Source organism: Echinops telfairi, unplaced genomic scaffold (assembly GCF_000313985.2).
Source record: "Echinops telfairi isolate 266 unplaced genomic scaffold, ASM31398v2 ScPeMD7_7469;HRSCAF=8507_1, whole genome shotgun sequence".
NCBI lineage: Eukaryota > Metazoa > Chordata > Mammalia > Afrosoricida > Tenrecidae > Echinops > Echinops telfairi.
In genome coordinates this window covers 27,346,874-27,369,787 of record NW_022111373.1, presented here as the reverse complement: position 1 = coordinate 27,369,787, position 22,914 = coordinate 27,346,874, and the positions used below count along the sequence as shown (strand labels likewise).

Below are 22,914 nucleotides of genomic sequence, written 5' to 3'. Positions count from 1 at the left end.
GAAACAAAACACCCAGCCACTTTATTTATCCCTAAGCGCTGCAAACTCCACCCAGTCTAATTTTAGCAGTATTTCTCAGAAACGCTATGTAACCGCTGTAAGATCACCCCTGAAACTCGAAGTTCAGTCCCTCAGCGGGAGTACATCTTAAACACACCACTGCATCCATTGCTCTGGATGCTTCTGCTCGGTATCATTAGTGTCTATTTAATATTGCAGCTGATGCCTTGTGGTCCCTTGCAAAAGGGGGAGAGAGCAGCCTTGGAGAGAAGTGCATGATAATTGCCCGCCGCAGGACTGTGCGGCGCTGCCGGTGACAGCAGCAAATGGGGAAAACAGGGAGGCATGAGAGAAGCTCTGTGGTGCTGATGAAGTGGAATTCCTAGAACCACTGTGCTATGAAATGAGATTTGGCTCCTCCGTGGTTGAACCGGGCAATGGGCTCCATAGCACCCAACACTGGTTGCTGGGCCTATTCTAGCTCCATTCATGGAAGCTGTCTTTGATTCAAGGGAACAGAAGCCTCACTGGGGAATGGAAAAAAGAGGGGCTTTACTGATTCATTGAAATCCTGAGAGCAAGATGTTAGGGGGGGATAAAATTACAGACTTTTTACCAGGATGAATTCCAAACAACATGATAAGGCTTCAACCAAGTTTATAATTGAGAATATATATTAATAATAATCATGGACATTCCTAGTAAGATCCACGCAGGCTCTTAGCAAGGGATACACAGGTGATGCTCTGGAATGGAAGGTGAAAACCAAGAGGCTTTGGTGACTGGGGACCCGCCAGGAGGAAGGGCCAAGAAACGGTGTCTACAGAGTCAGAGAGGGCATCTCAGGTCTGTGCTTTCTTCTGCACATGACCTGAGCCCGTGTGTGTGCGTGTTGGGGGTGGGGGGGGGGGCAATGAAGAGTAAATGGGCACTGTGTTTTGTTTTCTTAATAACGTATTATAAAACTAGGTCTTTCCTTGTAAGGAAGACTCCATTCGCGGCAGTTCACGGAGTTGGGAGCTACACGACAGCAGCGCACACCACCACCAACAGCGCAATCGCAGACTCCACAGCAGTAAAGAGTCAGGACTTGGCATTGGTTTGCAACTTCCAAATATGAGAGAAAAAGAGAGGGGAATTTCCCACTCTAAAAGGGCCCCTGGCACTGAAAAGAGAGTTTAACTGTTGAAATCAAAGTCGGTTTATTGCAACCTATACAAGTAGAAGCAAGCCCATTTTGTAATTCACGGGGTATTGTCAAACCAGTTTGGCCTTGCAATACCCATTCTAAACTAATTTAGGTTTCAAAATCTGCTTTTAACCAAAATATTTGGGCACAATTACATTGCAGGTGTTACCAATCAACTATAATCAAAGGTATGAGCTGAAGTACAAACGCCTTATTTGAGGTTTACATGAAATAATTTTTATGTAAAGTATTTGTTCCATCAGACAGAAGCCATGGTGGTGGGGAAAGCAGTGCATTTCCAGACTTGTCTTGGTGGGAGGTGGGTAGTGCAGTTCAAACCACTCCTGCATTTTTCCACTTTCTGCAAAGGTTGAAGTGAATTGCTAAATCCATACACACATCCATCCATCTGTACAGAAACAAACACTGCACACTTTATGCCAAGTCCAACAGAAGCTCCCACCCCAACCCCCAAATCACTGTTTATGGAGAAAGCTTAATTTCCATCTAGGACCTCCTCCCTAAGCCAGGAGGGCGGTGGTGGGTGTTGAGTGTCACCACCGATCCAGTCCATTCCTGTTTTATTTGTTGACATCATTAGGAGGGTGCCAATTAGCAACTATTTTGATGATGGTTTCTGTGTTGTGAACATCTGTCCACTAGCATCTGGCCAAGGCTCAAGTCCATCTTACAGGAAACACCAAACAGCTGTCAGATGGCCCTGACTTTGGGTGAATACCAAATGAACACAATTCTCACTGCCTGGGGGGAGGAGAGGCCCCAGTTCCCCTATTCTCAATCTCTGGAGACCCTGGGGTCTCCAAGATCTTCCTTGTTAGAGCACTCCCTAACCTAGGCCAGCAACCTTCTTCTATCTGTGAATGAGGTTTTTTGCCCATTCCACTAAATAATTGGACTGGCTGAGCCCACGATTAATTCGTGTTTGCTTGAAAGTTAATAAGGAGTTTTGCCCATTTTTCTTTTTCAATCATCCAATTACTTTTCTTGTATCTTCATTTTATCTGAAAGTATGGGCTAAACGAGAGTCAAAACAAGGATAATTTCCAAATGGATCTACTTAGCTGTTAAGTGGTTCAGAGAGTAAACTTGGCAATTTCCGTTTATTGGTATACGTAATTAAGGACACATAGAATGGCCAGTTTGGCTGGATAACAAACTTGTCTTTTTTAATACATGGGTTTTGTGGGAGGCATTAAGTGAACAGAGATCTTCGGATTCGTTTTGTGCATGACAATCCCAAGATGCGTGGTTGCAAATACAGCCTGACCTGCATTCTGGACACTGCATGCCTGAGAACTCATCCAGTGAATTCACCCTGAGAGCTCCATTGCTTGGATCCCCTTAATGGCGTCCCTGACATCAAAAATTGTGAAGCTTTCAATGACTAACTGAAAGGCTTGGCTTCAAGCCCTTCCAGAGGCATCACAGAAGCAAGGTCTGGCAATCTACGATTGAGAGGCCACTGCTCTACTCTTGCCATCATGGGCTGGAATCAACTGAATGGCAACTGGCTTGGTTTGGTTTCATTTGGGTTTACTCCCAAAGAGCAGGAAGGCTGTAACTGACGGCATGCAACCTGAGTCCGAGCAACAAAGGCTCCACTAAGCACTGGATACCACAAGCGCAAAGAAAGACTAGCAAGACTTGGTTGCCTCATCTCTAATAGCTGACTTAATATTTGGGAGATATTCAAGGGGATCTAACAGAGGCCCGTACACCTACCAAGCAAAACTGAAAAATGAGGGATGGTTCTGTCAATTATCTTTGAATCATGCCCTCACACACAGCAACGTAGAGTAAGAGGCAGAGACAGCAGCAGGGACCAAGATTCACCTGGACACCACCATCTTGTCGTCACCTTGTCATTTCGGCCTTAACTTACATGCTGAGAACCAGGCCTGGCTCGTGATATAAAACACTGAATGTAGCTAATTCCATTAGGAGAGCTGGATATGGAATAAGAACAGCAACTTTTATTTGTGTGTGTGTGTGTCCGACCTGACTGCTTGAGTGTTTCCTCTATATCAGACATCATTCCGGCACATAGGATCTCCTTTACTAATCAGAATTGCTTGATGAGATAGGAACCGTTTCACAGGTGAGCAAGTGAGGCGTGGCGAGGGCACGTGACTTTCACAGTACATAGACTAGCAATCTCCAGCGCTCAAGTCTCGAACTCTCCCATGATTCCCTCTCTAGAAGAAACATGGATTCACAGAGGTCCTTTTGACCTTCAGCTTCCTTTTGTGTGTTTCTGGTACTGATGTTGTTGTCTCCTTGTTCTTCCTGATCTTTGTCTCAAAACTTTAGGGAAATCGCCGGGACCAACATCTCCATTTACATTGTGTGCATGCCCACTCACACTGCTCTTATGAGCTGGAGGTGCCTGGAATGCTATCCCATCCGCTAACCCCACGGAGAAGGTGCACATTATACATGCAAAAAATAGTGACTGGATCTAATTCTCTCTATGGACTGCAGACTCTGGGGTAGGCTCACTCCTCCCCCAAGAAAACAAAGAGTTGCCGCTCCTTTCAGAAAGGATGCAACACCGTTGGTTTAGGTGGCAGTGCTGGCTTCTCAGCATCTTCAGGGAGCACTTTTTAAAGTGCTTGAATTTACTGTTTGATGGCTTGGTGCAGGAGTGTGTGTGCTGACATTCGGAACCTCTTTTCTGCGAGCGACCCGCTCCCAATACCACAAACGCTGAGGATGGCCGGCCAAGCATCTGCCACCCAACGGTGTTTGAAACTTAGTTCCCTGACACTTGTTTTTCTTTGAACTTATGGAAACATGTTCTTTTAGACTTATTTACACAGCCCTTAGTACTGCTCTTTTGCACGTACACGAAAAAGAAGATAGAGATGAAGTTAAGGTAGTCCTACATTTTCTTATCCCAACTTTAACTCTTCATTTTCAGGGTTGGACTTGAACTTGCAGTCATCAAAGTTTGTTTTTCCACACAGTATTGTCCCTCTGTACCATCAAAAGCATTGGTGATGGAAACATTAATTTGTTCAAAACCACATATCATATGCTTGGCAACACTGTATTTTTAGATCGAGTCTAGTTAAGCTGGGCTAGTTGCTGACTAAACTGGGACCTTCCCGGTATGTTTTTAACTTTCGTGAGCTCTAAACAAAAATAGCTGTGCTGAGATTAAGTAACACTAGAGGGCACCCTAAAAGTTAGAAACAGACAATACATCCAAGCAATTACCTTAGCATATCACAATAGATGCAGGTCATCTCTCATTCTGCCCTCTTCAACACTAAGAACACCAGCCCAGCACCACCATGACATGAACCCAAGTGTGATAGCCCAGCATGAGAACGAGTTATTCCTTAATGCCTCATTGGAATGGGAGTTAAAATAAGACAGTTTCAAGCAGCTTTTCCAGTCCAGAATTCAATTGTTAAAACCTCCTCAAAAGACTTGATGCTTCTAATCCTGTCTTTTGTTTTCACTTGTTATTCAACTTCTTTTTAAAACTTAAATGAGAACGGCCCGTTCCTGTTATAAGAGTTACTTAGAAATCTTGAATGAACAATGCAATCCTCACGGCAAAGTTAATAGAGTACCCACCTTTTCAGAAGTCTTTGTTTACACAAAGTGTACCTATTTTCAACTTCTATATATTTGTTTTGCTTTCTCCAAAGGTATCCTCTTCCAAATTAAAAATAAATCCACAAGTAGCATTTATCAGAGTTCAATCTGAATACTTTTATATAAGTGGGGGGAAACAAGTCATGTGTTTAAAATGTAAATTCATTGAGGTGGTCGGATATGTTTGTAAAAAAATATTGTAATCAATTTAATGATTCTGTTCTTATTAAAACAGTCATAATCGAAACTGATTGTTTTGTGTAAAGGGTTGACGAAAATCCTTTTGCTGGGTAGATGTCTTGGACAATCCAATGGAGAAGATCACTTCGCCCAAGGAAGCCCATCTGGGTCTCCTTTGAATACTGGCAGGAACAAAGGTGGCACACACTGAGGCCAATTTCCAGATCAAGCTCAAACTAACCTGGCTGAGCACACAGGGCAAGCGCCGCTGGGCCAAATCCCCTGGGCTGCTTCCCTGCTGCTTTGAGGGGCTCACCCAAGCAAAGGCACTTTCCACTGTGAGAGCATCTGAAGATTCTTCTGGACAGAGGTATTACACCAATATTTATCACTAGGGTAAGATCCTTAAAAGGATATTTACAATACCTCACCCAGCTAGGTCATGGAAATGTATCTCTTCTTAAATAAAATGCTTCATTTTCCCACCATACATACACATATATATGCAGTGTTCAGTTTTAGCACAATGTAGAAAAAAAAAGATCTAGCTGTCTGATTAGCACTGCTTTTAATAAATAAACAACACAATTTAGGTGTTATTTGAGTTACGTCATCTGTAACATTTCAGTAGCACAAGGCAATTTTAAGAGATAAACAATCATATAAATATGCCCAATGGGTGTGGGGAGGAAGAGCGGACAAAAACCTTTTTCTCTAATTTCAGAAGTCAAAAACTTTCATAAAATGATATCTCCGCGAAGGAGAAACAAAAGGAAACTAGTGGTTCATATATGCCCTGTTTCTTAACGTGAGAGACAGTCTATCTGCCTGCGTTGTTGTAAAGCTGGGGTTTAGAGAGGAGCTGGATGGTACCTCCGGTGCCCTCATGTGAGGGGTTTAACCTCCTTAATGGGGGAGGAAAGTTTAAAAATCTTAATTTAAAAGCCTTTAGCACTCTTTTTAAAGTGCTGGGCGTGAGCACACTAGGACTGGGTTCAAGCCTTTGGTGTCTGCCCATTCGGTGTCATTTGAATAGAGCTCAGGACAACTGTTGAGTAAATGCTTTGTCCACAAGCCTGGGTCCTTTCTTGGCCAATGACATCACCATCCACTCAGTTTCCCAAATAAGACAAGCTGGAGCCATTTTTATTCCTTCCCCTCCTTCACCCCACATGCATCCAACTGAGCTCCAAGTCCGTCTGCTGATATTCCTTGCAAACAAACCCAGGAACCGTCTCCTTTTCCCACAGACTCCACTCCAAAGCTCTGCACTCACTGCCGAGTCACACTGCACTCACTGCTGAGTCACGCAAAGCGTAGGAAGGCACCAGTCAGTTTCGAAGGCGGCCTCTTTTTACTCCGGCAGAGCTGCTGGTGCTTTTGAACTGCTGGCCTTGCAGTTGCAGGCCAAAGCATACCACGCGATGCCATTATCCTTGACTTCTAACTCCGTATCATCAGTCCTGTGTGCTCCAGTCACAAAGACGAGCAATTTAGGGGCCAAAGGCTGCACTTTCCTGTTTCTGGGCCTTTGTTCTTGCCTTTCTCTTCCTCTCTTTGGCTCCCTCTCTTGAAATCTTACCCTATGCAGTACATTGTCTTTCATGGACTGAGCCATTTCTAGGCTTTTTATAGCATCTTTATCACTCTGTTTTTGGTGTTGAAAGTAATCAGGCCTTGCCCTTTTATAATAAGTCATGTTATCTTCCTTTTCCACTAGAAGATGGGCCCAACATCGGTGCATGATAAATCTATAAATACTGACCTAGTTCACCTATATCTCCTGCAGTGTCTGGAAGTATTCTTCTCACAGAGCAGATGAATATATATATGAATATATATATACATATATATATCTTAACTGATTCTTTCCTTTGGACCTAGTAGCATGAACCAGAAAGTAAAATGGCCTCTGTCCAAGGGAAAACACAGTTATGTTGTGTCATACAGTTTATCTCTTGATAAAAATGTGTTTCAATATTATGAGTAAACGTTGGCCTAAGAGTAGACACACTCTTGCAGACTGCCCGGGTCAATCCTCTGTCGCTTCAGTTCGACCCCAGGCCGGGGTCAAAGTTCCCACTCTTTCCCCTTTATTAAACCCTCACCGCATCCAAATAAAAACACACTTCATTTTCTAAATTATGTATCTCCTTCAACATGACTTTGACTCGAATCTCTAAAAGCTTTCAGAGAAAAGGTTCCTTAAAAAAGGGCATTCCTTGGAAGAGCAGGGATTTGGGTGCACTGGAGCCTCAAAAGTGGCACCCTTGAGAAGGTGACCTTGTTCTGTGTCTGTGTGGAGTCTGCCTACTTGGCACAATGTGACATGTGTCACTGGAGGACTGAGATCATTTAAACTGTTCTGTTTGGGGGGTTGGAAGAAACTGGCACAAAGGGATAGTCATGGTTTCTGAAAGCTGGGGGCCTCGTCCCAGAACCTGCTCTTACCAGAGCCGTGCTTGACCTCTGAGTCTCACTTATCTCATTTTCAAGTTGGACATAATCATGACTGCCCTACCTAACCCAGAGAGTTTCAATGAGGTTACATGAGGCAATGTTTATAAATGTACCTTGAAAAACAGAAGCACTCTATAAATGAATGGTCTTTGTTATTAGTAATAACACCATTAAGTCTTGTTGATGTGGATCTTCCTTAGTAAGCTGGACTCCTCTTCCTTAGGTGGACTCAAAAGCTCACTGCCATCAAGCCAGCTGGGCCTTGGAGTGACCCTGCAGGACAGGGTAGAACTGCCCCCTGTGAGTTTCTGAGACGGCAGCTCTGTTCTTTACAGGAGTAGAAAACCCATTGTTCTCCCAGGGGGTGAGTGGTGGTTTCCAACTGCTGACCTGGAGGTTGATAGCCCAGCACCTAACCAGCCCTGCCACCAGGGCTCCTCCCTTTGCTGGACAGGCCATGTCCAAACACCTCACTGCTGGAAGGCCATCTCTTCTCTCCATGAGACAAGGTGCCACATCTGGAAGATGAGTTGTTTACTTTAAGGTAATCAGGAAAAACAAGACTGCAAGCACGTTTAATCTAGTAACTTAAGACGAGCTATGGCTGACATTGCACAAGAAAACACACTGTTCTCGTCCTGTACCTAAGACCCTTTCAAATTATGCTCAGTCGAATTTGCACTTCAATAGCAACCTGATAATGTCAAGTTATTCACACCATTTCAAAGTCTTCTCTTGCGCACCTTCTGCTGGGGGTCTGGATGTGGCTGTTTTAATAGCAAGGGCAATCACGCTGTCCTTTTGCTTCTTGGGAACGGATGTGTTCTGGCCGTAGTAGCAGGTCTTGTGTTCTGGACGGGGAAAAAGATGAAAATGGAAGCTCCACCCTCTGTGGGATCCCAGGAGAATTAATTTATCAGCATATTCAACATGTTGAACTTCCCCCTCATCACAAATGAGAGGAAACACCTTGTAGATAAAAACTGGTTATTTAATAGAGCTCTTCCCTGTACGCTGAACATCCCTTTTTGAAAAAAAATTTTTAAAAGGTAGCCAAGAGATGTTTGCTACCTTGGATCGTGGCTGCAAACTGAACTACACTGCTCTTGCTACTTTTGACATCAGCAGGATCTCCTAGACGCACACCAAATGCGGTTTCCTACCAGAGCCGACTTGAAAAGTCAAACCACATTGCATGCAGTGGGGCAGCCATTGTAGAACATTTATTTTAGACAATCGCTACCCTAGAATACATTACAGCAAATATTACATACTAATTTAATTCAGGTAATTTCTCATTAAGATGCTTACCGATTGGTAAGTCTAATTGTAAACGCTAAGCATTTAAAATTTAAAAGCACAAATTATGCTAAGCTAGATGGGTTATATGCTATTAGAGTTTCACATAAGCTGCAAAATGATTGTTCACACAGAAATTTAAGTCATAAATTGTCATTAATGTATTATATCTAATTTTTATGAGTCCTTCTAGTTAAAAGTTGGATATAAATTGTGCATTGACATTATAATTCGACTTCTTGATAGCTGTTCTGAAACTCATGACCCAAGAAAAAAGTAGTTTTAACCAAAAGTAAAGCCTAATTCTCTCCAGCGCACTTGGTAAAGGGTATTCTGGGACAAAGGACATACTATTTATTTGGTCCACCAGGCCCTGAATATAGATAGCTGTGATAGATTAAATGTTGTCCTTGAAGTCCTAACTTCTGGTATCTGGTAATGTCACCTTGTTTGGAAATGTGGTGGACATTATGAGATCGCATCAATGACACCAAAGAAGGATGGGTCTTGATCCCATCTGAGTAGTGTCCTATGAAAGAGAAGAGAGATACTGGGAAGATGGCCATGTAATGACACAACTCCTGGGCTACCAGAAGCCAGGAGAGTCAGAATAAAATCTTCTCTCAGAGCCCACAGAATCACTAACCACAACGTTAGCAGTGTGCAATGACCAGCTAGCTCCTCCTCAAGTGAATGAGGAGGCTCTCTACTCCTGAAAGGATTAGCAGTCTCAGGATGCACAGGGGCTCTGTCTGATCTGGTCTCTTGGAGTCAGAATTGACTCAAGGCAGCGACAGAGCCTTCAGAGAGAAGGTGGCTCTGCCAACACCCTACATTCACTCTATTAGCCCTTCGAATTGTGAGACAGTAATTGTCTGTTCCTATCAGCCACTCCATTGGTGGTGCTTTGTTAGAGCAGCCCTAGGAAACTAATACAATAGTACACTTTCACTTGAAAGAACTAGGAACCCCTCAACGTCCCATCCAACCTTTGGGATTCCAGCTAACAGTGAGTGCATAAATATCTTTCAACTGAAACAAGCCTTCTCTAAGGAGCTCTCTTGTCTCACTGGTGAAGTGCCAGGCTGCTCACGCACAGGAACGCGGCAGAGAGAGCTGGCGATCGGCTCCTCTGAGGACTGCAGTTTACAAAACTCTTTGGCGCAGTTCTCTGGCACATGGACTGCTCTGCATCCAAACGGGCTCCATCTGAACTCCGCGGCACTTACCAACCTCGAGAGAGAGAGAAAGCACCCCCACGCCAAATCGCTTATAAATTTCAGTTGTGCCCCAAATGAAAATGATACAAAATTGCATGTCATTAAAGAACATGAGAACCTAATCTGGTTGGCATGCCAAGATGATGAAAGCACGTTCCTGACAGTGCTGCTCAAACACACGCCACCAAAACATAACCTGCAAAACACTGATGCCTCAGGGCACAACAGCAAATCTGTAATCGGAACTCATCCACGGGGGTTAATAAAAGTCCACATTGTGCCGGACTGACGTCCACGCAAAAGCACCGCTTACTTTTCTTAGGGCATCCTGTGCAGCATCGGGTCTAATGGGACATCCAAGAGTGTTCATTATTTGAAAGGAGAGCGGGCTACATTCACACACTCTTTTTTTCAACAAAAGAGCTTTGGGTTTGACATATTATTCCCGCTGATTCCCCCCCCTCCCTCTCCATGCCTTTTCTTTTAATAATAAAAAGTTTTTAATATTATAGGACCACTGTAAAATGACCGGGACTTATTTGATTATCTTGTCAAATAAATCAGGCGGCTGTAATACTGAACTTACGAATACATGTTTTCTTTACTCCATGGAGCTATTGGAGGGAGAGGTGGAGAAGGGCTGCGGGGGATAATTGCAGCCTATGGGTAAGCCCAACCACAGGACCAAAAACTGCTGTGACACTTAAAAAAGTGTTTCTCCACAAGGAATTCTGGTGCCCAGAAGCCTGGCGAAGCCAGTAGCAATTAAAGCCATGTTATCCTTTTAATTTACTTCAAATCATTGGCCTCTAAAATCAATCGTTTAGTGTGGTTGGGTAAGGGAGGGACCAATATAATAGGCACGTGCATTAAAAATGCTTGTTGATCTTACTTGGAAATTTTGGCAGAATAGATTTTGGGAAATTGAAAACGGCTGCTTTTGAAGCTGACCCTGAAATAAAAACTGGGCATTTTCTAGTTAAAAAAAAAAAGTGGCTAATTTTTAGATCAGTCCACTTGTAATGAATTCAAGGTTTTCTTCTTCGGAATCTGCCTGGGGTTTCATTCACTGTCCGGCATGCCGGCCACTCAGCACTGCCTGCTTGAAGGGTGAGGGTTTATTTCATTTTATGTTTTAATCTGCAAAGGAATCAAATTCCTTGGCGGAGACTGGTGGGAGTCCTTGAAAGTCCACTTGAGAAATGGGAATTAAATCATTAAGAAGTGTACCACTGTCTATTACTCAAGGACAGATTTACCTAACAAAAGAAAGCTGTGTTCTACATCACACGAGGCACAGAGTCACCGTGTGTGTGTGTGTGTGTGTGTGTGTGTGTGTGTGTGTGTGTGTCCCCTCCTCACTGTACTTCACACACCCCAACCTTTTCCTGCCTGGGTCACACAAGACATACGCAACTGGCAAGCTTTTTTCTAATCAACCCTGAAACCACAAGCCTTTAAAAAAAGGGCAAAACATTAAAACGATTAAAGGCAGGGAAAAAGTTCCTATGCTGAAGAACTGCCAGAACAGTTGACCCTGACTCCAAAACGCTAGCCTTTTGTTGCAAAAATCAGTCACATGGTCCCTACCATCTCAGAGATGTGGGTCAAACCTGACAAAATAAAGGCTGAACCTGAAGTGTGGACCCTGCCACAGCAAAACACAATAGACAACACCGACGATGCGGTGTTTACTGAGGAATCGGCAGGCCGAGAACAAACCGGGGAGCTGAATTCTGCACAAAGTCAAGGATGCCTCCCTCATTTGCCAGCACACTGGGGCGGGGCCTTAAGGAAGAGTGCGCGCCGTGGCCTTCCTGTCGAAAGATGAAAGAAAGTGTCATCAGCCCCTGGACTGTAATTTCTTTGCCAGGAAGACCGAGCAAGAGGCAAATCCTGGCGTAAATATCAGCTGGATGTGCACATAACAAGGTCCGGCGAGACTCTCTCAGAAGTTGCCTCTTTCAATCCAACACCGAATTATCGGAGAGGCGTCCTCCGTAACTGCGCGGCTGGCAAGCCCTCGTCTATCTGAAACCTCTCCCAAGGCACCCCAACACTATCTGAGGCATGAAACTATGGCAACCGAATAAGAAAGCAGCCTCCATGATTAATAGATGAAGATCCCAGCGACAGTGTGTAGCTAGGGCCATCATTCATGAATGTGGGAAGAATTAGCCGCGAATCCGTCTTGAAAACCATTAGCAAGTGTTCTTCTTGTAAAAAACAACCCACCTGCCCTGCTGCTACATACACTGGCATTTAGGAGGTTGTAAACAATTTGGTTTCTATTTGTCTCTCACTATGCAGGGACAAGAGCGTTCTTCGCAACTGAGAGGCTTTACGACTATGACAGGACTTCACAATGTTCCACCTGGGTGTGTGGCCTAAGAACACATGCATGCAAACGCTAAAATATATGAATGAGATCACGGGTGGCCCTCTGAGGCACCAAAGCGGAGGGACAGGTGTGGGACGGTTTGAGGGACTGTTTGCAAGTATGTACAGCGTGTGATTTTTCAGAAAGCATTTCATTTTCAGGGAAGGCATGTTTCCATTCACTCCCTCAATCAGTATTCTCTCAGTTTCCTCACTCAAGCAGAGGAGGAGCCTGGGGGAGGGGTGGGCAAGGACCTGCGTGCTGCAATATTAATGAAAAGACCGAATGCCCTCCTGTAAAACAGAATCTGGGATAGGGAATGGAAATCTCTCTCTGAAACGCCTACCTGGCATTAAAACCATAAGTAACATATTCCTTATTTCCTTTTCCTCCCCTCCTCTAGAATGTTTAATTTATAATGGCATGTTTTCACTGTGTTTAATCCCAGAGCCTGTCCTATTCAAATGATTCAAATCAAGTTACACCCAAATACTGGTCTGCAAGATGTGGGAGGGCAGCGGCCTAACAGAGAGGTAAATCATTGTGCATAAGCATCAATTTAAAATCTTTTCTTACATTTTAAAACTGGCCTGGATTCCTTGAAATAAATTTTTTACAGATGGCAATGATAGGTTGTTTGGAAACCACCAAAAAGCGCCTCATCACATTAAATGGAAGCCTCAGGTCTGAATGCTGTGTGTGGCAATATCTATTACTAACAACACTTTCAAAGCAGCCATCTTCCATCCCAGCTGGCGGCTCCAAGACCTTTACTGGCCCAGGGTCACTGGTTTATTCCGCTCTCCTTTTATTCCCTTCCCACATATAGACGTTAATAAGAAACGCCACCCCCCGCCCCTCCAGGATGAACATGGTTGTACTTTGAAACTAAGGAGGGGCTCTTCGAAGACACAGCTGTAGCAAGAGTGGTGACACTGTCAGTGTGTTTCTCCTCTGACTGTGCTTTTGAGAGGCCAGATTTTGATCACCGATAAGCATTTGAGTGGCTATGATTGCCATCACATTTCGGATTCTGTGAGCGACATATGAAATGTTCTCTCCTACTAGCGTCAACCAACCAACTGTGCTCCCAACCTGCGCTTTGTGTCTGTGTGGACATTTACACATACCCCCCCCCCCCCCAACTTGCTGTCAACCTTGACCAGGGAAGAGTGACCCAGCAGGAAATAGGGCCCCCAGGAGGATTCCTCACCGAAGCCCCAGCCACAGTCTCCTAGCAGTGTCTGCAGGGCTGCCAGGCTCCTGTCCTACCACACATGTGCCCTTGAGATCCATTCAAGGGCTCCTGGAACTGTCTCCCTTGGCTGCTCTCAGATTCTCCAGTGGGCGTGTAGACTACCCAATTCAGTTTTAGAATGTTGATAAGTGACTGATGTCCATTTAACAAAACAAAACAAACTTCTATTTGATGTATAGGACTCTGTGCTGCTTGCTACTGTTTCATTTGCATCTTCTCCACACACCACCACCCCTCCCCCCATCTGCCTCTGCAATGCTTTGAGTGTGATATTACAACCTCCAAAGTTAGGGAAAAGATCATCACACCCCTTCCCATGTGAATGACTTGTTCACACGCTTCCCAGCTTTAAACACCATGACACCATGACCAGCTCAGAGTGCGAAGGTTCCTCTCCAGCCCAAAGACCGTTTCCTCTGCATCACCTCTTTGGGTCACAGCTGTGCAGCCATCTCCTCTTTTCCTTTCCCCATAACAGCCCTGTCCACTCCTGTAAATCTGTGCCCAGGGCACTTCCCTGACCACTGCCGGGTGGATAGAAATGATGACATATATGTCGTGAGTACTTGCTGCGTGCCGGGCGCTATGCTATGCATGTTACATAGTCTGTCCCATTCAATCTGTTCTGTATCCCATTTTCATCTGAGGCAGAAATTACATAGCTGGCTCAAAGTTACAATATTTCCAGTGACAAAATGCAAGGAAGGTTCAAATCTTAGTGTGTCTGTCCCCAAATTGTGACCCTGGCACTGCCTGCAAGTTTACCCAGTGCATTTCCTCAGCCAACCCTTCCACAATCAGACACCTTGCGCGACAAAAGCGCCTGCCCCTGCCCTTGGGACAGCAATGGTCAACGTTCTTGCCTATAATCCTGACATGAGCTTTCTTCTACATACGTTTATATGGACAGTAACTATCTCAGAACTTAAAATTCTGGGAAAACAATGGACTTCCTTTTTTTCATTTTTTAAATGCCTGACAGAATGTCACTTACGCGGTCATCTTGAAAGTCATCTTTCCTGGATGGGATTGGCATTCTAATAGAGTTACCAACCATGTTCTATGTGGACTGCGCCTTTTCCCTTAATCAGAGGATATTACTTTCCTCTGTGCCCCAAAGCTACATAGAGAGAGGAGGACCATACTTGCTAGAAACCTGGAAGATTTGCTAGAAATCTAGAAAACCTGGAAGTAGCACCTTTGGTACACCCAGAAGGACTGGGATGTGGAAGAGGGAGTTGGCATCAAAACGTTTCATACACCCAGTGTATTTTTGTTTTCAGTTTACCAAATACCTTCTTCCCATTTGTGGCTTCATATTATTCGAGACTAGGTGGTAGGGTTCACAGCTGTGCTCACAGTGAGGTAGCCGCAGACAGGTGAGGTGGCTTGTCCAAGACAGCCAAGTCTGAAACACAGGTCTTCTGACGCCACATACTTCCTGGGAGAAAGTTGAATTTTTAAAAAAATGACTACTCTATCAAATCCCCCATAAGCAAGCAGAGTCAATGATGAGGAGTGTGTGAAACTGCAGAACAAATGAGGCGAAGTTCGAAGCCCAATCCCCATAAATATTTGCTGGCTGTCTTCTGTTTTGTGGGCAAGTTGATTGTACCTTCCCCAGCTTTGCTCGGGTGTCGCACCGATGTGTGTTCCCAGTCACAGAAGGGCACTAGGTGGGAGTGTGGGAATGGAGCCCCTCAAATCCATCACTAGGATTAAGAAAACAACCCTGTGAGTGCTCCACTAATGATACAGGAGACAGACCACCATTGAACCTGACTGGCAGTGTACAAGTACCTCACACAGAGAAGTACCTCGCTCAACAGAAACACACAAGGAAAGATAGTAGTTTGCAAAAAGACTCACTCTTCATTCATTCAACAAATCCTCATGAAGGGGCCATGATATACCAAGGACTGTCCTGGTGGAAATACAGTGGAGACTAAAGAAAAGAGTCTCTCCGCATGGTGCTACGTTTAAGGAGAAGTCAGAAATAAGCAAGGCCCCCATATGGGCATGTCAGACTGTGAAAAGTACTGATGAAAAAATGAGGCAGTCAAAGGGGATGAGGGATACAGGAGAAACAGGTAGAATACACAGGATGATCACAAGCGACGATTGAAAGGGTGGCTTTTGACCAGCAATCTGAGAAAAACCAGGGCCAAATCCAGTAGTCATCTGGGGGAGGAAATAATCCCAAGCCCTGAAAGAGCTGAAAGAGCAAGCACAAAGAACTGCGAAGGAGCACAGGGAGGCACATTTCAATAACTCAGAGGAGGTGTGGGGTCAGAGGGCTGGGGGCCTGGGTAGTGATTGTATGGGGCACATGGGAAGGACCGACATTTTATAAGGCATATGATAAAGAAAGCATCTGGACAGAAGTCATCTCATCTGAGTTTTCAAAACAGAAATCCTTTGGCGGTAGTGTTGGGAAACAACGGTAGGGGGCCAGGAGCAGAAGCTGGGAGCCTAGTTGGAGGGTAGCCCAGTAGCCCAGCAAGAGAGCTCACTGGCTTGGCCAGCATAAGGGAGTCTGTCTGCACCCAGGAGGCATGCGGGCCAGCATAAGGGAGGCCTCACAACTGCAATGGGTGCGGGTCTGGGGAAGAAGGCTTGAGGGTGACAGGAAAGGATTAGGCCCCAGCAACTCCACAGACGTGAATGCCCCTTACACAGAGAGCAAGCGTTAGGAGAGCAGACCTGGGAGAGAGAGATCCAGAAATGGGTTTTGAACTTGGAACACCTAAGTTTGAGGTGTCTATTGGGTCCAAGAGGACCTACCTATACTCTTCAGTAGTGCAATTATAAGTATAAAATAAAAAATGGGCTTTCAGAAACTCATCCATTTCATCAAGCAAGATACCCCTTGGATACTACACTGTAACAGTCTCATGCTGAAGATACAGACTTGAACTTTCTTCTCCCCTTGAGGTTTGTGTGGTATGACATCTTACTTGCCCATTTCAAAGGGATTAAAAGCCTCCCTCCCTTCCCTACCTTACCATATCCCCAAGAGGCAGCCATGTGGTTGCCAACAGAGAATAGCTCAGTTGTTCTAGCAGGGTTTTTTTTAAGGCAGATGAAAAAAGCCTTCACTCTGGAATAGAAATATCTCAAGAGGTAACTAGGTTCCACAGCATGCTTCAGGAGAGTAGGAGGGCACTGGCGTGGAGGGACACATGTTTCCTGGCCTCACCTTCCCCTGATCATCCCTGCAACTGTGACCACCACAACACAGAGCTCCTAGCTAAATATGAGGGAAGTTCCAAAATGTTTCTGGAAAAATGGAATTTCAAGATAATCGCACTTTCCCATGAACTTTTTGAAACCCCCTTGCATGCTAAGGAAGGCCACTCTTAGGGCAGGACAGTAAATTATCTAAACTCGAAGGAGAGGTGTGTGGGAGGGTGGGTGAGGGATACGGTACAGAGATAGATACAGGCTTTCTTAGGCTTTACACTGCAGCAAATGGCAGATGCCTAATTAAAACATTTGCAATTAGTTTGGCTTGTTCTGTGATTCCTTCCTGCAAACAAATAAGATGGGAGAATATATTAGCTCTTGGCAATCTAGCTCTTAAAAAAACCCACAACAACTTCTTCTCCCATCATCACTCTCTTATCCTGTCTGAAAAGAGCCGAAGCCCTGTGTACACGGAGTGAAGTATCTGACGAGCCTCCTTGTTAAAAACAATATTTTTTCTTTCATTTCATATGCAAGTTCAGAATTAACCATTTACCTTTAAAGCATGAGTACTGATTTTGTGTTTAAGCCAGGTTTTTACTTTGGGTGTTTTTTGTTTAATTTAATACAAGTTCTTATTTTTATTCAATGAAGATAACATTCTATCTCTCCTTCTCATTCAACACACTCATCTTTACTAAGGCAACCATATCGCCTACTCAAAATGCAAATGATTGTTTTTATGATGGGGAAAGCATTCACTAGCCTTTGAAAGACTTGGAGGTGTGTGTGTGTGTGTGTGTGTGTTGTGTGTGAAGAGATGCACTTAACTGCCACTTTACATTAACCACTTAAAGGCATAGGCTTTTCTCTACAGGAAAAATAGACAGGTCTTGTCTTAGTGGAGAAATTTGAACCATGTGTGACTATTTCTTTCCTTCATTTCTTTCATTCAGTATTTATGGAATTGTTTTTACTGGTTCTTATGAATTTTCAACCTATTTAAACTTTGGTATAAGTCTGCAGATGGTTCCTGAGATATGATTCTGGGTTTGTGTTTAACATGTGTGTGGATGATATGCATCATAAGGACAATGGCCTACCCGTCAAAGGTGAGACCTTCAAAATACATCCCACAAACATTGTAGAAACAAGATGTGAAACATGAAGGAAAGGGCTTCTTTACACCAAGTTGAAAAAGACTCATAATAAATACAGAAAATACAGAAGCACAGTTTTAAATCTGAGGTTCAATTGTTTTCTGATTTCGGGTGGGATAACAAAGTGCCTCATTCAAAAATGTCCTAAAACCTAAATAATAGCAGGGAGTGAAGGGTTACTCAAGATCCAAATAAAAGTGACCATGTAAACAAGCACAGGTAAACTAAATTCAAACAGCTAGTGCAATTATTTTTTAACAGATACTTTAGGCTAATAGGTGGAGACAAGATTCTGCCACTGTATTTAAGGTTAGGTTAATAATTAACTTTGGTGCTGGGAGTAGTTTAATCAAAGTATACTGTAAATCTATAAAACTGCTCCATGCAAACTTAACTGGGTACTTTAAAAAAATGTTTGCCGTGGTGACCTCTAATAGCCTTTTTGGATGTGGTGTAAAAAAAGTCAGGTTATTTTCATTCAGAATTGGGCACAGGCATCTTGGGGTGGCGGTAAGGGGAGGGGGGTTGTCAGTGTCTACATAAAGGATCCCTGTAGCTGGGAACACCACTCTTCCCTTGCTATCAGGGTGGCCAATGGTGAGCTTGATGCACAAGATGTGTGTGTGTATCAGGGAAGGGAAGACCGATAATTATCCAGATGAAAAGGAAGGCAAAGGCACTCGACCTTCAGCTCTGGGGGAAAAGGAAGAGCGAGGGGGCGGGAGGGGGGTGGAGTTAAACGGCTTTTCTGGGACCCGCTGGCTGAACACTGAAAACTGGGTTAAATGGCTCTTCCTTTTTGTGGCAAAGTTGTGCGTATGACTGCGCGTGAGCGCGCGCGCGTGTGCCCTCGCCTGTGTTTTTAATCTGTCCGTGGATCACACTGAGTAGCAACTCCGTTCCTATACAGGATAAGCAGGGGGCTGGCTAACCTGGTCACAGCACCCCCAAAGAAGCCACCTTTTTCCCGAGGGCCGAGCGAGGTTCAAGGCCCCAGGCGGGCGGCCAAGGCCAGTGCTGGTGGCTTGCCCTGGCTACGAAGACGGAGTCGGCAGTCTCCCCGCCCCTCCCCTCTCCAGGCCCAACCGGCTCTACTTTGCTCCTCCCAGACATCCACCGGCTGGAAAATTGGGAGCAGCGGGCAGAAGGCTAGGATGCTGCACTTGGATCTGGTCACTTGCCAGGCAGAGCTTTGACCCGGGTCCACAGGCTCGGGTGCACCAGCCTCTATCCAAAGTGGCCGCGCCGACCCCCTGCCTCTGCACGCCCTACCCCCCCCTCGCTCCCCTGGTGGGGTCGGCCGACCGCTCAAGCTAGCGCGGCTCCACGACCTCCACCTCGAAGCCAACCGGCGGCCTCCGGGGACGCCACCCACCATTCGGCCAGTCCTGCAGCCGGCGGCCTCCTCCAGGGCTGCCCGCCGCCTTTCTCTGGCTCGGGTTTCCCCAATCCCGTCTAGCCTGTCGCGCCCACCCTGCCCAGGCTTTCCGAGAAACTTTCCAGAAGCGCCGAGGCCGGCGACCCCACGCTAGAAAGCGGGGCGCAGGGGCGGCGAGGGAGCGGGGATGACAGCGGAGTCCAGTTTCCTCTCCTGGCACCAGCCAAATCCGGGACCGCTCCCAGCCTGCCCACTGCGCAGCCCGGGTCGCGGAAGAAAGCAGGCAGTTTTAAGAGCGTGCTTTGCACCAGCTCCCACACTCGGGGGCTGAGAAGCGTACCAAGCACCCCGATGACAGACACTTCCCAGTTCCAAAGGTCTCGCAGAGTCGATTCCTCCCCGGAGTCCTCCCCGCGACCCCACAGCCAGCGCTCTAGGACGCCGCGAGGAGTCCGGGCGCCTAAACTGAAGTCGCGGCGGAGCCCTTGTCTGGGTAGCAACTTCCAGTCATTTCTTGCCAGACTCCCCACCCTTCCCCCTCTTGGGACACCTCCTTTCCAAAGAGGAGCCTGGCAGGTTTGGGAGGAGGGTGCCGCGGGCGCTCGCCCTGGCGAGGCGAGCTCAGTGCTGGAGGGTAGGCAACCCTGTGGCCGCTGGCCTCGCCCCTCGGGAGGGCGCTGCCGTGGGGAACGGGACCCCGGGTGGGGACGCCGTGCCGCAGAGGGGCCTCGCCTTGGCACTCACTGGAGCTAACAACGCCCGTAGTCCGGTTCCAGCGACCCCGGGAGCCGGGATGTCACCCAGAGGCAGGACGCGCGCGCGCGGTGCCAGGGCCATTACAAGTTTCCCTGGCTGCACACAGCCCAGCCCAGAGCCCGCACGGACAACAAAGGGCTCTCTCTGCGGCTCCATAGTCTGAGCCCAATCCTTTCTCCCAGCCCCGGGACCTAAAGCTGGCGCTGGGGGTTGGCAGCGGGGTTCTGCCCGACCCATTTTAAGTCCTGGAGGGAAGACCCCTGGCCCAGGACGCGACATCGCAAGGAGCTTCCAAGCACCCCACCCTCTCCTCTCGGGACTACTCGGTTCCCAGCTGGCCGGAGCGTGAGGACGCGTCCCCAACCCACAGACCACGCGCACACGCCCTGGTGGGGCAGCGATCCCGTGCCGTCGCGGTCCGGGGTGGCGCCCCGCATGTGCGCTGCGCAAGCAGGGAAGCTGGCGACGCGGAGCCCAGCGGTCTCTGGGGCGCAGGGCGGAGAGGCGCGGGCAGGGTACCCCGCTGCTCCCCCAGGGCACCCAACGCACAGGAGACACCAAGGCAGAAGACAAAATAAAACGCAGGCACCACAAAGCCCAAAGCGTGCTCCCCCGCCCAGCCCCACGTCCCAGACTGGGGCCCCACCGCCCCGGAGGTGGGGCGCGCCGGGCGCCGGGACTTACCTTTTCGGTGCATCGACGGGTAGGCGGCCTGGGCTGGGAACAAACTGGTGCGGCGTGTCTCCCATTTAGTAATCCATTATTGAGGGGTTCTCTCCCGGCCGCAAGCTGCTCGCTCTCCTTTGCAAGCCTTTGTCATTCCTACATGTGTGCTGGTCTCTTTTGGGGCAACAGTCTCGGCGACTACTTTCTGGGATGCAAATGAGCTGTGTTCATCTCCAATGACAGGCGGCGCAGGAGGGAAGAAGCCGCAAAACCAAAAAGACCCAAAAAACCTCAAAGCAAACAACAAACAAAAAACCAAACACAAGAAAGGAGTAGATGTTCTAGAACTCTTCAAATCCCAATGCCACTTGGATTCCACTCCGGCGAGTCCCTTCCGTGGTGTCGCTGATTAACAAGTCATTTCTGGGCGGGGGGCGGGGTGGGGGCTGGGGCTGGAGTGCTCGGCTCTGGCCACGCTCTGGGAGGGGAGCGCCGTGCCACCGGTGTGGCGATGCTGGCCGCTGCCCCACGCTCCTAAGCGGGCATCGCGGGTAGGCGGTCCTGCAGAGAAGCGCGGCTGCTGGGTCCCGAGCGCCTGGACAGCCGAGTGCGCGCGGGGAGCAGAGTTGGCTGCTGCCTCCACCCCGTGCGGCTCACTACTCCTCTGCCACCGGAGGGGACGCCGCTCCGAGCGGAGTCAAGTCCCGGACTGGATTACACAGAGCGGACTCTGCTGGTGTGTGTGTGTGTGTGTGTGTGTGTGTGTGTGTGTGTGTGTGTTTGTGCGCGCTCGAGCGAGCGAGCGAGGCCGAGAGAGCGACAATCACAGCGGGTGCAGGTGGAGCCCTGTGCCGACTGGCCACGTAGCTTCCTTCCACCGAGATTCCCGGGTCGGTGGCTCCATCAGCGGAGGTCCTGGCGGGGGCGGTCGGGCCTGGAGCCCAGCTCTGGCTTCCTCCACCCCAGCTTCTGCCGGAGCAAGGGAGGGGAAAAAAATAAAAATAAAAGCCCGGACAGCATTGCTGAGTCCTGCCAAATCAGAGAAATAAATAAAAATAGACGTAGTGCAGGAGGGAATTACAAGAAGGGATTTGTTCATCGATTTTCTTAAATGGAAAAGTTTTAAAGCATGAGGGTAAGTGAACAGCGAGTCTGTCTAATTCTGATTACTGTATCAAAAGCTGGATTCCATAGTGATGGACGCTTTATGTATCCCGATGAACTGGATAGAAGCCGGTGAGGTTAAAAATACACTCGGAAGACAGGAACCCGGCGATTAGCTGCGCACACACTGCTAACACAGCACGTTAAGTAAGCAAACAAACTACCGTAGGGAGAATGGTGTTATTAGCAACAACAATAACGACGGCTGTTTTAAAACTAAGAAAGTGTGTGCACCGCTCTTTGAAACACATAAACTTAAAGAAATGAGACGAAGCCAATTTCCGTGAGAACCAGGCGGCTGGGGGCATCAGAAAATCCCAAGACTTCCGGGGCGCTATTGTTGTAACCCCGCGAAGAATGGTAGGCGCAGCCTTCCTGCACCACAAGAACTTTGGATTGCCCAGCAGCCCGGTAGGGACAGGCGTGTGCCAACTCGCCAGGCCGCGCCAAGCCCCTCTCCGACCGCGGCGCGCCCCAGCTGCGCCCCGCAAACAACCACTGCGCGGCGGCTGCCACCCTGGGGGGCTGCGCCAATGGAGCCCGTGTTAGCGGCAGCTTCTAAAGACACTGACATCGGGGGCCAAAGTGGTCATCGGACTGCATCCACTGCTCAGGGGCTTGGAGCAGAAAAGCAAATGGGGTGAGAAATCTGGACCTCAGTCCTACATGGGTCGACAGCCGTCAAGCAAATGCTGCAGAAACAAGTAGTGCACTAATTGGGATTGAGCCACTAAGAAATCCACATTCCCCTTAAACTGTTCCTGCTGGGAATCCACGATAAACTCAGATAAACAAATCAAGAAAACTCGCGAAGAATAAGTGCACACGCGATAACCCAATCCCACCCCGCCCCAGTCACCAGGGAGAAGGTGGGGGAAATGGAAACGGCGGTGGGGGTGGGGATGGGGGCGGTGGTGCTCTCAGTGTTCCTCAGAGCTGCCAGCAGGGGCCGCTCTGCCCACCTTTCCTAGGCCGACGCCGCTCGGGCCCG

General features: G+C 47.4%; 1 protein-coding gene across 3 annotated transcripts in view; it reads right to left on the bottom strand.

Moving 5' to 3' along the window:
* SEMA6A (semaphorin 6A) overlaps positions 1–21,282 on the bottom strand; it is a 152,038-nt gene extending 130,756 nt beyond the window's left edge. For all 3 annotated transcript variants that reach the window (XM_004706565.2, XM_004706566.3, XM_045285086.1), the window contains exon 1: positions 20,778–21,282. The gene's annotated coding sequence lies outside the window, so the exon portion shown is untranslated. The remainder of the gene's footprint in view (positions 1–20,777) is intronic.
* Between the last annotated feature and the right edge of the window lie 1,632 nt (positions 21,283–22,914).